This window comes from Canis aureus, chromosome 9 (genome assembly GCF_053574225.1).
Source record: "Canis aureus isolate CA01 chromosome 9, VMU_Caureus_v.1.0, whole genome shotgun sequence".
Taxonomy (NCBI): Eukaryota; Metazoa; Chordata; class Mammalia; order Carnivora; family Canidae; genus Canis; species Canis aureus.
Window position 1 is genome coordinate 64001812 of NC_135619.1, and position 18323 is coordinate 64020134.

The following is an 18323-nucleotide window of genomic DNA, read 5'->3' on the forward strand; positions in this document are numbered from 1 at the left end:
GTTACTAGTCTGTGGAATCTAAGCATCTAAAAAAGGCTGGCAACAGTTCCATATTCTGTGTGAGGAGCGATTTCTACCTTCAGTTCCTCCGTTCACCCCAGTCACAAAAGCATCTGGAACACCCCTAAAGATCCAGTGTCTGAGCGGAGCCCTCCCTGGCTCCCAGCACTCTAGCACCTACCCGGGCTTGTGTGTGTTCCCTTCGTTTTTCCCAAGAGCCCCAATGGGAGGAGAAACCCCCAATCTTAAACTAGTCCAAGGTGGGGGGCAGGGTGAGGAAGGCACTGAATCCAATTTATTAGAGGCAAAGAGACTTCAAAGTCTCCATCCAATGGCTCAAATATCCATAACAGAATTGGTATTTCTTCCTGGATTCAAGGCATGGCCAAGTCACACAGACTCTGTTCCAGAGTCCAGTTTTCATCTTGGAGGCCGCAAGCCAGGCAGGCTCTCTGCCCTTTGATCTGGTTGGAACCGGAGTGTTACAAATATGCTTGTATTAAGCTATCTCCAGTCTGCCTGAGGGCATCAGTCTGGAATGTGAAAATGGGCGCTTCAAACTGTGAGGTTCCCAAGTCCTCATTTACGTCACATTTTTTTCTGGCAGGCTGGCTAAGGCTCCTTCTATGGAAGGCAACAACGTGATGCCCCTGGACCAAGCAATGCACAGTGGCATCACTGGGCAGGACTAGAGAATTCTTTCTCTATCCTCAGGGCCAGGAAGTCAGGTGCAGGACAAGGGAAATACAAGCAATCATCAGAAACCTAAATCACACTTGCATTAAGCAACCCCTAGGCATGGGGTGGGGGAGCTCAGGGCTCCAAGCGCTGGGCCAGAGAGACGCAAAAGAAATGCCACCATCTTGGGCCATCAAAGCATCCATGTCCTACCCTCCACCTCGGGGGGTAATGAATCATTTCCAGGACTCCATCCCTTCTACTCCGAGGCCTCATCCTCTGAGACTTGACAGTGCAGACCTCCGTTTGCAAAGTCAAAACGTAGAAAAAAAATTATTATAACTGGGAGATGTTCTGCATGAAAGAATGTGCAGTGAACATCAAACATTTCCAGCAGCACAGCCAGTATTTCCTTATTTCCTGGACAATTGACTGAAAATCCTCCACCCCTGCTTTCACAGGTTGCGGGCATCTGCTGTGCCCAACTGTCTGCTGGTGAGAGAGAGAAACCAGCATATTCGGCGTGGCCCAGGGATAAAACTGAAAAAAAAGAGAGCGAAGTGTCCTGGATGAACAGCAGACTCTGAACTAAACCTGTGCAACCTGTCAGCAACAGGCTTTCAATGGTGGATGACCAGAGACAGCGAGAAAGCAGCTTATTTTTCACCAGTTTATAGATCACACCGGTCATAATCCCCCAAAACATCAAGAACCCCCAGGTCCTTGGGTGACTGCTTCATACCAACATGGAAACGGGACAACACAGATCACTGCTCCTTTGATTCCTCCAGATGGAAAAGGTGCTGTTTTTAATATCATGCTTACTGGACATCCATCATCTAAAGCACAGTACGACCGTTGTAGGGAGCAAAGAAAGAAAATATATTCTGTGGGGTAGAGGAATGCACACAGGAGTCTCAACAGACATGTGGTGAAGAAACAGTCTTCTACTTCTCGTCAGAATCGTGGTGGGACGTGGTGCACACGGATGTTTCTGGCTGACCTTAAAAGAAAGGAACTCTTTCAGAGGGTAGTGACTTTAAACAGCTTATCAGCCTTTGAAGTTATGCACAATGACATCCTTTGGTTCCTTGCCCAGGGCAGAGGTTTAAGCTTTAAGATTCCATTTACTTACCAAAAATTAAAGAAATATTTTTACCACGGCACAAGGCAAAAGAGCCAATTTTTTTTTTTTTTTTTTAAATTACAAATGATAGGATGGTGAGGTAGGGGAAAACATCCTTTCTGTGAGGCACTCCACTGTGCTGAGGGATTCAAGAGCTGTAGGTCTAGCTTTCTGAGGTTCATCTCCTTTATTTTTAATCTTCTGTACTATTCAGATCACTTGTGTGGGACTCAAGTCAAAGCTATTGAGACAGAAATAGGTCCTGATACTTACCTTCTCCCTTGAACCCATCCCTTGTCCCACCTGCCCTAACGACACCTGTCCTTCCTACCGACACCACTATGTCTCTGCAATCATTCTCATCCCCTACAAAAAGCGGTACCCCCAGCTCTCTCCTATCCTCAAGCTGGAGTCCAAAGGGCAATATCGCCTTCTATAGAGGCATGAGGGAGACCCTTGTTAGCATTGCTGTCCCTACACAGCTTTCTAGAGCATCTAGTCTTGCGTTTATTCCTTAAGGTGGGTCATGTCTATCTGGTTGACTACGGGCCCAGCCAGTACAGTGTTGAGCATAGCGTAAATTCTCAGGACGTGCTCGTAGAACAACAGTCTGGATACCGCCACCCCCAGCATTCTTCCTTTCCTTTCTGCAAGATAGCTGCCTGTCTTGAGGTGTATGCTATTTTTAGGGCCTCACCCGTGACTCAGTCTTGGACATCAGAACCTTCTCTTGCTGGAGCTGTTTGGTTTATTTGTTTTTGTTTTAATCTCATGCCATGGCAAAAGTTCTTATGCAAGACCCCCAGAAGCCAGGAGCCCAGAGATTCTGAGAACCTCATAATTGTCACTTAAGAAAAGGTAATAATCCCGAATGCCATCATTTTCATGATTTGATGATCTCTGTATAACTAATTACTGAATTAGAGCCAAACACTTGAAGGAAAACAGAAGGAAATCTGTTGCCCCGAGATTTATCCTTCTTCTTCAAAGAACTGAGAGTTGCTTCTATAGTACACGATGTTAGGATAGGCCTTGGGCCAATCATTGTAAAGAGCATCTGAAAAAGCACTCAGAACTGCGTGCCTGGTTGTTCCGTGACGGATATCACTATTTGTTTGCTTAAGTGAGGCTGTAAGGATTGCTGGAAACGTCCTGGGAAAACATTAGCCAAACTCAAGTCCCTACCAGCAAATATAAGCACGCAGTTCACACATATATGTCACGACCATGCATGTCATCTCCGACTCACAGGTATGAATAATGGATAGCCGAGCTGAGCCCCGTCCAAACAAACAAGTGACTCTGGTTCACAATAGAAAAGTAAACACGGGCCTCCGTTGACGTTAGCCTTTAACTCCAAATTGCCTGTGTACACAATAAAACAAGCTCTTTACTGGAGCCTGGAGGGGGTCTCCACGTGGGCTGTGGTGAATTCTCCTAACGAAGGCGACAGACAGTAAGTCAACATGAAGGGGCTCTCTCAAACACCCCACTTGGCACTCATTCACACTGGGCCTCTTCATCTGAAAATTTTCAAAAGCCTGCGCGCCTGGTCTGGGGGGCTCCACTTGGCCTTCGCGGCAAAGAGGCCACCCAGCTCCCCATGTTACACAAAGGGGACGGGAAGGAAGAACTATAAAGTAGTGCTTATGGCTTAATTGAGTTAAAAGACCAGCCCCATGAAAGGAGCCCTTTGCCTAAACATGTGGCAAGTGAAGAAAGAATCAAGAAACCAGAACTCTGGAAGTATAACCCCCAAATACACAACTTGTAATTTCTAATAAAGCAAGGAGGTAGAACTTGAGGCATTTAAAAAAATGTTCGATACCCAATTAGGAGCCCCAGCCCCAGACAGCTAGCTCTCTGCCCATGGGATTAATCCTCTGGGCAGCAAGCCCCAAGGCTCCCTTCTCGCCAGCTCCACCACTCATGGGTAGGTCAGGGAAAATGAGTATCTAGGTTAGGTCTGCTGCTCACAATTTTTCAAGGGTTACTCAGATCTCAGAAATAATGACTGGCAGATCAAGGGAAAAGCACAGACAGGACCGTTTGGTTCATTAGAATCGTGGAAATAATGTCACTTTTTGCCGCTGTAAGGAGTCCATGCAAGCGAGTTTGCCCGCACCCAAAGAGTGAAAGGAAAATACTCTTCACTTTAACCAACAAAAAGGCATATGAAAGTCAAGCATGATAAAGGCAAACAAACAAACAAACAAACAAACCAAGAAGCCAGTAATTCCCTTTCCTTGACTTTCTTCCTCTCATTATTTTATTTTAAATGTTAATTTAGCCAGATGAAAATAAAAAAAAAAAAATTGGGGGCTTTGGCCATATTTTTTGGTTGTTCACTTTGATCTTTTTTTACTTTTGATTTTTTTTTTAATTTGGTAATATCTGCATATGGTATAAAATTCAAAAGGTTCAAAATACATCGAAAAGTAGAATAGTGATGTCTGGGTGGCTCAGTGGTTGAGTGTGTCTGCCTTCGGCTCAGGGTGTGATCCTGGAGACCCGGGATTGAGTCCCACATCGGGCTCCCTGCATGGAGCCTGCTCCTCCCTCTGCCTGTGTCTCTGTGTGTCTCACAAATAAATAAAATCTTTAAAAAAAAAAAAAAAAGTAGAGTAAATTTTACCACCCCTGTCACCAGCCACCCAATTCCACCCCTTAGCAGAAAAACAAAAAACAAAAACAGAACCAATGCAAAACAGGAAATACTACCAAAAGGGGGGGGAGAAAAATCAAATGTTTTTTGTAAACTCCCATACTTAGCATTTTTCACTTAGCATACTTTGAGATCATTCATTCCCTATGGGTGGTACATATACAGCTGCCTTATTTTGTACAAGTGCAAGTACATCTAAAGGATAAATTTCAAGAAATGGATTTGCTTACCCACCAATATATTCATTTTCTGCTTCAATTAATATGACCAATGTGCTTTTCCTAGAGGCTGTATCAATTTATACTCCCATCGACAATTTAGCTCTGCTTCTCCTCACCCTGGCTAACAGAGCACCATCAACCACAGCTGACACCGGACCAAGGAGGAGGTTAGGGGTGCTGACAGGACACCCCTCACCCCACACAGTTCAAAATCCATATAGAACTTTTGACTCTCTAAAACTTAATTAACTAATAGCCTACTGGTGACCAGAAGCCTTACTGACAAGTCAGTTAACACATATTTTGTTTGTTCTAGGTACTATATACTGGACTCTTACAATAATCTAAAGAAAAGCTTATTAACAAAACCTTAAGGAAGAGAAAACACATTTTCAGCGCTGTAAGGGGACCCACACAGCTGAACTCCTGTTGTTCAAGGGCCAGCTGTATTTTGAACCTCAGTAATCTAACAGGTAAAAACTTGATCTTTAAAAGTTTTAGTTCATATTTCTCTTAGTAGCAGTGAGAAGATAAGCATCTTTCAACACGTTTAAGAGCCATTTATTTCCTTTTCTATCCACTGCACATTCTTTTTTTTTTTTTTTTTTTAAGATTTATTTGAGAGAGAGAGAGAGCACAAGCAGGGGGAAGAGTAGAGGGAGAGAGAGAAGCAGGCTCTCCACTGAGCAGGGAGCCTGATGAGGGGCTCGATCACAGGACCCCAGGATCATGACCTGAGCCAAAGTAGACGCTTAACTGACTGAGCCACCCAGGTGCCCCATCTGCACATTCCTGTCTTAGATGACTTTCTACTACTTTCTTTATCTTTATTAAAGGCAATCTCTCTACTAAATAATATCCAGACTGGTCTTTGAGTGTTTTATAGTGCCTTCAGCCCCTTCATAGAATTTTGTCTAATTTAATAACTGCAATAAGCTGGTAAGGAGGCATAAAAATTTTATTCCTATTTTAGAGCTCAGGAAGCTGAGCTTTAGATTGTTAGCAGATCTGGCCAAAGGACTCACAGTTAAGTCCCAGCCAGGCCTAGAATTCACAACCTTTACCTTCTAGTCTAATGATTTCTGCATGCCTATGTTTACTGCATCAAAATGCCTCTTAGATTGTAGAAAAAACAAGAAGTGTTCTCTCTCTCTCTTTTTTTTTCTTTTCTAGGGATGAATTTGCATTTTCTATTTACCTGGCCAGTTTTCATTGTATAACAGGCAAAAAAAGAATGGTAAAACTATATGATTCTCCTCCTGTTGTTTGGGCCAAAGCCTAGAGAAGCTTTGGCTCTCCATGTACATCACCAGCGTATGAGCCTGTCATCCCTGGGTGAGCAGGATGTTCAGGTGGAGGGGAGGTTAGAGGAGGATGGACATGCTCCCTTCTCCAGGAAGCACAGGCCTCCCCTACTGAAGTATTCAGAGGGAGAATGAATGCACCAACTCCCAGGATGGGGCAAAGGAGGAGCCCCCCTGGGGGTTGGGGTGGGGGTAGAGAGAAGAGAAGACAGTCACATCCCACAGGGGCCTGTCAATTTTTGCCTATTGACAAGGAATGCCTCTGGATCCAACCTAGGATTTTGATTCCTAAGTGGTCTCTGGTCCATTCTGGGGATGCGGTCTCTAGCTTGCCAGAAAGGGATATGGGATGGAAAGTATTGGTTGATTTGGGAAAAGGGCTAGAAAGAAGCTAGAAAATTGAAGACATGCATCCTGCCCCACGTTAGGGGGGAAGGAGGGGGCAAGAGGGCAAGGGATCTGGAGTTGCCAGCAATGGGGCAAAAGGAGAAAGACGCTAACACAATCAGAGCTGCCTCTGAGGGCCTGCATGCGACCCAGAACCTGATAGGCAGGAAAGGACTCGGTGGACGGGGGTTCAGGGATCTAAGCTGTGGTTTGGCAATCATCTGCCCAGCTGCATCGGGTGGGGCCTAGATCCAAAACCTTGCGACTATCACCAAAGGTCTTGAGTGTCGGCAAGGCCTGCTTGGCTGGACCACCGGATGAGTGATGGTCTACAAGTCTGACCTTACACCTGCAGCAAAGGCACCGATCACATCCTTTTAGTTACATCCATCTGTTGGTTTCCTTGGAGAGTAGTCCTTTCCATAAAAAGATGAAAAAAACTCTCCTCTCCATTCCTGCTCTTACTGGAGGGTCGGTCTTCACCTCACTGAAAAATCCTGAGCATGTACACATGGTAGGGTGGTCTGGAAACACCACTGCAGGCTGATGGAGCTCCTACCCTGACACAAGGGAGCCACTGTAATTCAGCAATACAGCCAAAAGGTGGGCCGTTCTGTGGGAATCTAACCTAGTTCTGGGTGGTCCTGCTACTGGCTCCAACCAGCCAGCTCCATGCCCAGCCTGTGGCCTGTGCAATAACCTGACTTGTCTGGTGAGCTGCACAGAGGGGCTCCGGGCAGGGCTATGGCAGGGCTCCAGTCACTGGGCTGGGGCAGGTGCAGAGGGCAGAGATCCTATCACAGGCGCTAGGAGGATATCTTCAATGTCACACAAAACATGGCCTCATGTTGCATAGAAGTTAGGTCCCAGCACCAAAACATATGTAAGTGTAGACAAAATTGCTTTTAAAAATTAAGAATTAGGGGCGCCTGGGTGGCTCAGCAGTTGAGTATCTGCCTTTGGCTCAGGGCATGACCCCGGGGTCCTGGGCTCGGGTCCCACATTGGGCTCCCCATAGGGAGCCTGCTTCTCCCTCTGCCTGTGTCTCTGCCTCTCTCTCTCTCTCTCTCTCTCTCTCATGAATAAATAAATAAAATCTTTTTAAAAAATTAAGAATTAGCTTAAGATAAAGAAACCTTATAGATGTAAAAATTCACAGCATATAGTTACTGACGGGACAATGAAAATGGGCACTGAAGGCTTGCTTCTACTTCTCCGGATAATATCTATCTATCTACGACCCACCTGGGCCAGGAGCATATGGTCAAAACCTGCATGAAGTATCCCCACTGTGTACTGAGGACAAACAAGTGGTAGGGCAGGAGAAAGGCAGTGTAAAGGCAGAAAACAGAACGCCCGACATGGCGAGCGAAGCAGGTTAGGAGCAGCGCACACGCAAAGCTGACAGGCAGACAGTCTGGGGGCGGCAGGCAGGGCCCATCTGTCTGGCTGGTGGTGAGAGGCGGGCTCTACTCTGTGGACAGGTCAAGGCGGAGCACAAGCCCCCAGTCCCTGGGTCCCCAGCCAGGTACATAGACTGGAAGGTTGGGCTCAGAAACAGGGTGGGGATCTGAGGACCAATTTAGAGAACTGATAAAAAAAAAAAAGAAAACAACAAAACAAAAAAAAACAAAAAACAGGGCTCAAGGGCAAAGTTGGACAAGGCAAGAAAGATTCTGGGATCGGGGCACCTGAGTGGCTCAGTGGTGGAGCATCTGCCTTGGGCCCAGGGCATGATCCCAGAGTCCTGGGATCGAGTCCCACGTCGGGTTCCCTGCATGGAGCCTGCTTCTCCCTCTGCCTGTGTCTCTGCCTCGGTCTCTCATGAATAAACAAAGTCTTTTTTAAAAAGTGGGGGGATTCTAGGATCAAGCTCCTTAAACACTGCTTCAGGTCAAGCCTCACACCAGGTAGGGGTGAGCCCCATCCCTCAGGGAAGGCTGAGCCGGCCTGGGAGTGCAGTGAGGAGAGACAGGTGCCTCCAGAGCTCAGGGCTTCGGCAGACCCAGTCCAGGGTAAGGGAAGAAGCAGGCGAGGTGGCACCATCACGGTGGCTCCAGGAGGCCCTGGGGCACCGGCTAGAAAGCCAGGGGGACAAGGGGGCAAGATGGGCCGCAGCTTGGTTTCATTACCTGCCTGAGATGCTTAACACATCTCGTGCCACCTGCTGGCACTGGAGCAGCCTGAGGCCTGTCTGAACGCGGAGCTCACTCAGCCCTTCATACCCTATTCAGCCCTTCATACCCTCGCCTACCTCCCCTGGAAGGCGCGGTGCTACCAAAAGGGGTAAGAAAAGCGCAACCACAAGCTCACAGGACGCGGAGTTTTGTGATGCCATATATCAGAACTTCTGCATACGTGCATGGCATCAGGGTGCCAAGGTCCTCCTAAGGCCGAGGGGAGGGTGCCAGTCCTGGGGACAGTTTCTCTCGGTAGCTCTGGGATGGGATGGGGTAGCAGCAGCCGTGGGGACAGAGACAACTGTATAGGCTCAAACTTGCACTTTGGGGGAAGGAGGGAGTCTTCCCAAAACGGTGAGGGTCTGCCGGCCTGCTCTCCTTGCACAAACCGGGAATGAGCCCAGGCCCAGCTGGCCTGGCTGTGGTCCCACACAGCCCCCGGACCTCTGGGGGAGGAACGTGGGACCCCTTACATAGCCTATCTTGGCTAGGAGCAAGGAGGCAGGGCTCTCCCCTGCCCCAAGGTGCCCACACCACTCAGTCCTGGCACAGACTTTGCGGACAGCAAAAATCTAGCCCTGGACTCCGCCGGCTTGATGAACGGTGGCAGATGTGGCCAGCAGTTTTAGAAGTGGCTCCAGAGCCAGTTTGCAAGTCTGAGTCCCATTGCTCTATAATGACCTATCCTTACGGACCCCAAATTACATCACCCAGTAGTGCCTGCTTTCAAGGGATTTACGTTTTTGCTATCTCGGAGGATTTGGATAACGTAAAACTGGCTACGCCAACCCCTGAATGGGTGCTGTGTGACCGTTTCGGAGACAGACGCTTTCCAAAGCCCTGTGTGGCTCTCGGGGGACAAAAGCAACTTTCTTGAGCCCACACAGCAGCCAAAGCCCGGAAAACAGGTCTGGCCCTCCTGACTCTGCCCTGCAGGCTCCGGACAGAGCTTCAGTTCTGGAATTTCCAAGGGAGGCGCTCCAGATCCCTTACAGCCCGTGACCCCTGCCATGCCCTGAGCCCAGGCCAACCGAGGGTCGCAGGCAGCGGGTGACAGATGAGAGTCTAGGCGCCTGGTGGCCGCACATGGGCACCTGGTGGAAGAGCCGGAGGGCAGCAGGTGTGGCCCTGCTGGGGTGGCTGGGAGGCAGAGCAACTGGAGCAAAAGGTGGGGGGTCTGCGCGGGCCGGGGACAGGGGGACGGGGGCAGGGGGACAGGGGGACAGGGAGGAAGGCACCAGGTCCTGGCCGGTAGGCCTCACCAGGAACTGGCTTCCACAGTGAGGGCCTGCCGCGTCCCCAGGAGGCCCTGTGAGATCGGAGTGAGGTCCCAACAAGGGGGCCTTCCCCGGGAGCATGTCACCTGTCAGGCAGCATCCAGGAGGGAGGGGTGCAGATGCGAGCCCCCGCAGGGAGGCCGCGCCCAGGGGCAGCAGGGGAGGGGACACCATGCCACAGGGCCAGAGGGGCACAGCATAGGATGGAGGGGCTGGGGTGGTATGGGGCACACCCGGAGGTGGGGAAGCAGAGCCTTCTGTTGGCAGGGAGGCCCAGCAAGGCAAGTACAAGGGGGCAGCAAGGGCAGGAAATGGGGTGCCCTTAGAGTCTATGCAGAGCACCATAGGATCGGCCAAATTAAACTGGTTGGGCTTTCCAGAATGTGAATTTAGAAGAAAACTGAAGAGGGGATCTTCCCAAACTACCTACAGAAGAGTTGTCCGTGAATGATGCACAGTGGCATTTGCAAGAAAGGCTGTTTATTATCATTACTGCTGCTCTGGTTGGGTGGGTGCGATCCTGTAACAAGGCTCAGAAGGGAACATGTGTGTGTGAGTGTGAGTATGTGTGTATGTAGAGGTTCCAGCGTGATTATGATACTCATTCATAATCACATCAAAAGGACAAGATTTCTTTGGTCTCCTGGATCCCCCTGCAGCGGCTCCACTTGTCTTCCTGGACCTGTATCTACGCAGTCGGACTTGAACATTTTCCCAATCAGCTCCATGCAGGAAAACTCTTCCTAAATGAACATCACTACTTTTGCTACCACACCATGAATTCTTGACAAAATCACCCAAGTCCTATGTGCTAGAAAGAGTCTGTCTTATCAACAGACTTGGAGCATCAGCGCCCTTCAGGGCATCTGACGGATACATGGAGAAGACACACAGATCTGCTCATATTTTTGCCCAAAGGAATTTCTATTCCTATGGCGATGTAAAAAAGTAGGTATGGGTAGAATGGGATGCGTTGAGGAAAGTGTCTCCGTAAGACTCACACACAAGGAGGAGGGTCAAGAGGAATTCAAAAATCACACTAATATCAAAGAGCATGTAATTGGCAAATTTTGTATGTAAGGGAGCAAATTGTACCAGGAGTTTTTAGGCAACATATTAAAGTTTACCTCCAAGTAGTCACCTGCAAGGTTTTTCTCTCTACTCATCGACCCACACCCAGCTACCCTACACCACACAACGGACCAGAAATTTTCTGCCTCACCACTTTTTTAAAGATTTTATTTATTTATTCACGAGAGACACAGAGAGAGGCAGAGACACAGGCAGAGGGAGAAGCAGGCTCCCTCTGCCCCACTGTTCTGCAGCACGATTCCGTCCTCACAGGTGCGTTCAAAGGGTTACCACAGGGATATTACACCAACCTTGATGCTGTCAAAACCACATCCAATTAAACGAATCGAGGATATTCTATTTCAACACATGCCCGTGTTACATCCTGACGAGGAGGTATCAAAAGAAAATGAATTTGGACCACTTTTGAATGATGACATCCGCGTTACCACAGAGATTCACCTATCAAACTAATTTAGGCTTAGAGCCAAAATCAACACTGCTGTCAGAGAGTTGATTTCTATTCATTTAAAAACCTCCAGGCTAAAGAGTGATGAGGGGGGAGAGTGGGGAATTTGAATGTCCCAGGAAAAAGGAGACAGAGGAGGAGGGTGCAGGGACTGTACACAGCAAGATCGGGACCCTCTGTTTAGCCAGCAAATGTTTACTGATCATCCAGGGCAAGGCTCCATGCTCTGCATGGCGGGGATTCCAAAACACAACCTCAGTCCTAAAGAGGCACACAATCCTACCTGCAAAGATAGTGACAATGACGGGGAAGATGACAGCTAGGGCTGATGAATCACTGCAGGCCAGGTACTACCCTCTGTGCCTTACCAAATTAATCCCCCCCGGGTATTCAGATTCACTGGTCCATTTTACAGGTAAGGATGCAGAGGCACATTATGTGAAAAATATTTGAATAGCACTTCTTGGAGAGGACTTTCAAGTGATTTTAATACTCTATGTCATCAGATTCTCAGAACCACAGAGAGGCAGGCAGGCCGTCTCGGAAGCATCCCACAGCCACGCAAAGCGGGAAGGGCAGCATGAGTAGAAGGGGGCTCTTGTGGCTTGCCAGCCACTATTTTACAAAGAGATGGCACCACCGAGCAGTCCTGGGAGGCCCAAATGAGGTAGTGACAAGGAGGTGGGCCAGCCCTCACTCAGGAAGAGATCACTTCCTGTCTGAGTAGCATCCAGGAAGCTGAGGATGAGGGATGCAAGCCCTGGAGAGGGGTTGGGGATGGTGGCATGTTGCGGGGGGCAGCAGGGAAAGGGGACACCACAGCAGATGGCAAAGAGGAGCCAGAGCAGAGCACGGAGGTAGGGAGGTAGGAAGAACCCCAAGGAGGTCAGGGAGCAGATCCGTTTGGTGTGAGGGCCACGGCAGGCTGATAATGACAGTAGGAAATGGGGTGCCACCAGGGATGCTGTATGACAGGACTGAAGAAATTAAAAGTGGTCACTCTTTGCAGAAGGTGAAGTTAGACTGAGGGATGGTGGGAAAAATAAATAAATAAATAACAGTTAAGAAGAAAGACGGGATAATTGGGATTGCTTAAATTATAGGACAAATTGTTGTATATTCTAAATTATAAATACATACAAAACAAACATAGAAAATAAATAGGATGGACCCTCCAAACTGAAAGGCTTTTTGGAGACCGAAAAAAGAACCCAGAGAATCTCTACGAAAATATCTACAATGCAAATCTTGTCTCTGAATTGTTTTTAATGTCATCCTTTTTTTTTTTTTTTTTTATGGCTAATCCTTGGGTTGACTCACATGCCTCCAGCTCCTTGCTAAAAAGTGAAAGCTACACATCATCATCATTAATAATAAATGGAAAGGACTCAGGTTCCTGCACTTGACAGGAAAAGCATAAAGACAGAACAAGCTCTGAAAGTACAGTTGAAGGTGATCGCGATTCATCACAGTTAAACGTCTCCAAAAACCCTCCCTGGAAAACCCAACCCCACGCCTCCTGCTGGGCACTGAATTGTGTCTCCCCCACCTCCGCCCCCCAAGTCCTAACTCCTAGAACCTCCCGACGTGACCTCATTCAGAAAAGGATCTTGCAGATGCAATGAGTGAAGACGGGGTTAGACTGGAATACGGTGCACCCCAAATCCAACTTGACTGGTGTCCTTCTAAGAGGAGAGACACAGAGACACACACAGCAAGAGAGCCATGCTTTGCTGGAGGTGGACACCGGAGCTCTGCGGGCATAGCCAAGGACTGCCAAGGATGGCCAGCAACACCAGAAGGGGGAGAAAGCCATCAAGCCTTCAGTCTGCAGGGCCCTGCCAACACCTTGACTTGAGATTTCTAACTTCCTCAACATGCAAGAAAATAAATTTCTGTGACTTTGAGCCACCCAGCATGTGGTACTTTGCTACAGCAGCCAGTAGGACACGAAATCCACTGGCTCTCCTTCAGCCCCTGGAAAGGGAAACCCCGTTTTGCCCAGGGCTTGGGAGACTGGACTTGTAGGCTCCATTCTGCAACAGCCTCCCAGGCTGACCTCCCCTTCAAAGATCTTCATCTTCCAAACCAAGCGCTGGGGCCAGATGAGCAGTTTAGTCTGCTTGTAGGTTGGAAATTCCAATTCTATCACATTATGGCCTAGAAAGTCAGCTGTTCCCGTGAATCCGCTGAGGGTGAGAGTATATAATGGGGCTGCCACAAGGTAAACACTCCCCAATTCAAGAAGCCCTCCCATCACCCGTGGAAGCCAAGGAGAAAGTGAAAAGAAAGAGTAATTAGTGGTGGTTGTTGCATTTACCATATGCCACATAATCATTCCATCTCCCGTCAAATCTGGCCTCCAGCCCTCATGCCAGGGCGAGTTAATACAATGAGACGCTGGGAGCTGCCAGACGCAGAAAATTAATACACGGGATGCACGGAGGATCTCTGCAACCTACACTCCATTTCCCAAACCTGCCCGTGTCAAGGTCATTTAACCCCAGAAATACAAAACCCACTGCGCCGAGAAGAAAAGAGAGAAAGGCTGGCATCGAAATTGTCCCCCCCCCCCAAGCCTCAACCCCCCGGAAGACTTTTCATCTCACATAATTCCTGCTTGGTGGGCTCCTCAGACCTGCAAGAAACTGGTGATTAGTAAAACAAACCCACTAGTAAAGACCAACAAGAAATTCCCGTAAAAACCTCACACGCACCCACTATTCTGTTACCTTTCTTTCAAGGGGAAATTACGGCTGTCAAATTGCACCCTTTCATTACTGTCACAGACTCTTTTAAGAACGGCTAATCAGAGAAGCCTACAGAGGTATTTAATCAGATTTTTTTTTCTTCTTCAAATGACCTAATGTTTTGGTACGAAACCGCTGCCAGCTCATGCTGGGTAGAAATTTAGCACTGTCAGCATTTAATTATTATTTTATCGCGGATTTCTTTACTTTCCTACAGGGAAAGGAATAACTCAAATTTTTTTTTTTTCGATGCAACAAATGCTCAGCTGCTAAAAATCGCAAGACACTGCCCTCATTATTTTGCATTGTCAAAAATTACTAGCTCGGGACATGGGACCTATCACAGAAATGCACTTTTAGGTGAATAAGTGGTACCACTATCACTAGCTTCAATCTTCCAGAACAGTGAAAACCGTGGAGCGAAAATAATGTTCATCGCGCTGGTTTTGAGAGATGAAATTACTCACGACTCATTCGTGTGTGTGTGTGTGTGTGTGTGTGACAGCAGCTCCGTATTCCAAATGACATCCCTTGCCCTACACCTGAATGAAGCCCACGGCTTGGCCCTCCCTCTTCCTCCTCTTCATCACTTTACCTTTTTTTCCCTCTTCTAAGGGGCCAATAAGAGAGCAAAGAGGAGGAAAAGAGGAAGAAATGAAAAGGATAGAGAAGACAGGTGTGCAGTGCGAGCCTGCTCCTGGCACAGCTGATCCGAGGTTCCAGGTACACAAGTGAAGACAGGTGCTGCGAAGGCTGGGCCTCTGGATGTGTTCCCGTTTCTTCATCATGTGTCCCAAGTCCCTTCTTAGAAAAATAGCCATTTTGTCACTGGACACCACAAAAGTCCCTCTTCCCTGGCATCGCTTCCCCTTCAACCAATTTCTTTTTCTTGCTTCAGAACCGGGTTCTCTGAATGAGCTGGGGACGCTTGGTGCCTGAGCACCTACCACGCGCGGGCGATGGTGCTAACTACAAAGGTGCGACACGGCATATATCTGGGTTTGGAGGGGTGCCCAGGGGAGGTTCGTATGCAGGGGGAGGGCTAGTCATTCATCCGAGCACAGAGTGACTCACGAATGGCAGGGATAAGAACAGTTGCCCTGGTTCAAGTTTTCCCGGCCCCACAAGGTGCCCTGTGCCACCAACACACTTGACTTCAAAGCAGAACTTTAGACTTTCCCCCCCCACATCTGTCCTTCCACTCCCCTCAACTTCTCTCATCTCAAGAAATGCCACCTGCTAGATGTCAGCATCCCAGCACCTCCCCGCCCCTCCTTGACTTCTACATCAACCCACAAGAAAGTTCTCCTCACCTTCTCTACTCCAGAGCTTTAACTTAGTCTGGTCTGGGGCTATCACGTGCCTGGTCTCAGTGAGGACACTCCACACGGCAGCACAAGTGACACGCTCAGTACAGACCTGAATGCGTGAAACTGGTAAGGGGCTCTCACCATGGCAGCAACGATAACCACCACCACCACCCCCTCCCCGGCCCCGGGAGCAGCCTGCCCCTGCCCACCTCCTGGGCCTTCCACCCAGGCCACACATTCACCCTGTTGAGCTGGGCTCCATCAGCCTCAGGATCTTTGCACATGCTGTGCCCACCATCTGGAAGCTCTTTCTTCCCTCATCTGCATAATGAAGCTCCTTCTGGATTTTTAAGGCTCTTTGTAAACATTCCCTCTTGAGGGCTGGCTCCTAACATTTGTATCCTTCACTGTGTCTTATCACAATTTGCAACTGTTTCACGTGTTTACTTGTTAATCACATATGAATTCCACCCTGGCGAGGCCTCTTCTGTCCTTGTTACTGCTCTAACTCCAACAACTAGCAGAAGCCTGGCACATATCTGAGTCAATATTTTTTTTAATCTTTTTCTTTTAAAATTTTATTTAAAAAAATAAAAAATAAAAATAAATAAAATTTTATTTATTTATCCATGAGAGACACAGAAAGAGAGAAGCAGAGACACAGACAGAGGGAGAAGCAGGCTCCCTGCGGGAAGCCCGATGCAGGACTCGATCCCGGGACCCCAGGATCATGCCCTGAGCCAAAGGCAGGCGCTCAACCACTGAGCCACCCAGGTGGAGCAGGAACAGGGGCTTCACGGGGATCAAAGTCTCAGTTTCTCATGACCTGAGCCTACGACGCACTGCTCTGGTGAGGCTGACTCACCTGGCCACACGCAGGGGAGGATGCAGGGGGGAGACTGGAAGGCGCAGTGTCTTGCCCACGATGGCTTGGGGCTCATCTCATTTTCTATAACTTGGAGGATCAGTATCACAACCGGTCCACCCAAACGGCGGGAAGGGCGGCTGAAGGGTGATGCTGAAACACATGACATCCCTTGGGTCTCAGGTTGAGTTCATTGCCTTCCCAGGGAGCTTCCCCATGATGGTAAAGCCACACGCATGAGGTGGTATATGTACCCATACAGGCAGCAGACTTTATGGCAAACCCAGAACCATCGGCAAAATTAAAGCAACGATTTCTAGAAATTTCCAGGGGTGGTAAGACTTCATCTCCACAGGATAACTATCAAGAATGATCCAGAAACATAAATAAGAAAAGCCAGGCTCTCTAAGCAGCTAAAGAGCCCAAGCACTCGGCACCTGCCCTGACCGTCCCCTTGAAGTTTTGTTAGAACCTATTGACTCTTTCTTTGAACTTAATTCTGGTTAGTTGTGTCGACTGGCATCTTAGCCTCTAGCCAGGTGGATTAGTAAATTAAAACTAAAATCCTGGAGGGAGATAGTGATTGCAATGAAAAGTAATAGACTGAAAGGGGGAAAATTTTTTTGTGTGTGATTATTATTTTTTTTTTTTTTAAAGAAGAAAGCAGAGATTGGCAAGCTTTTCCCATAAAGATCAGATAGCAAATGTTTTAGGCAGTGTGGCTGGCTCATACCTTCACGGCTGTGATTACTCGGTTCTCCAAAGAAGCTAGAGATGTAAGTGAATGAGTGTGGCTCTGTTCCAATAAAATTTTATTTACAAAAACAGGTGGTGGGTCGAATTTGGCCTGGAGGCTGTAGTTTACAACCCAGGGATTGGTGAAAAGCATCAAAGCCAACACAATATCTAGAAAATCTTAGCAATGTGGGACCATATCATAAAGAAACAAATAATCCTAAACTCAAAAGCCTTTAGGACAATTGACATTACAGCATACCCTGGCCCTTCATCATAAAATTATAAAATTTTAGAAATCTAAACAACCTTGGGAATGCAATGGTCCAAATTCCTCCATTTTTAGAGATGAAGAAATAAATTTTCAGAGAGAGGTTAAGGTAGTTGCTAAAGGTCAAACAGCTAATTAACGATTAAACATAGAACCAGAGTTTTGGCTCTAAGTTTAGGACTCTTTCCATTATTTCATGTCTACTATTTTAGCCTTTTTGGTAACAATGGGACAGAGGAAATGCTCATTTAATTAAAACACTACACCCCTGAGACTGTTATCACTAAAGTCCACAGTTGTAGGTATTTAGAAAGATGATTTTGAATCATCAAGACAAAGGGTAAATTAGGGTTAGTGTACTCAGAGAATATAATTTCAGAAGTAGTGTTAAAAACAATACATTTCAAATAATCTGAAGATTAATATATGCAAAAACTTTTGTTCTCCCTCGTGCATGGGAAAATGAAGTATCATCGTCTGTTAGTATCGGAAGAAAATCTTCTCACTGTATTTGATGGGTTTAGACCTGTTCATTAATTTTTTTTAAGATTTTATTGATTTGATTTATTCATGAGAGACCCAGAGAGAGAGAGGCAGAGACACAGGCAGAGGGAGAAGCAGGCTCCCTGCAGAGAGCCTGATGTGGGACTCGATCCCGGGACTGCAGGATCATGCCCTGAGCCAAAGGCAGGTGCTCTACCGCTGAGCCACCCAGGTGCCCCTGGACCTGTTCATAAGTCTGACCAGTTCCAGGACACCCCAAGAATGACCAAAGTACTGGCAAGCAAGCCCAAGAAATTGCTCGAATTGCTGGATGCCCATATTCACTCAATTGTCTTATCAAACTCAAAAACCAAAGCCCCCTCAGTTCTACATGTCCTTTCTCTTTTCTATCATTAGCAACATCTTCTGCTCCTTTTCTGAATTAATTGGGAAATAAAAATAGAAACCCTGACATGTTTATAAAGATTCAAAGCGCTGGTTAAACATGAAAGAACAGAGGTTGGGAACACC

General features: G+C 47.6%; 1 protein-coding gene across 6 annotated transcripts in view; it reads right to left on the minus strand.

The window, feature by feature from the left end:
- The window catches only part of FOXN3 (forkhead box N3), a 393063-nt gene that overhangs the window by 330538 nt on the left and 44202 nt on the right, over positions 1-18323 (minus strand). The window lies entirely within an intron of this gene.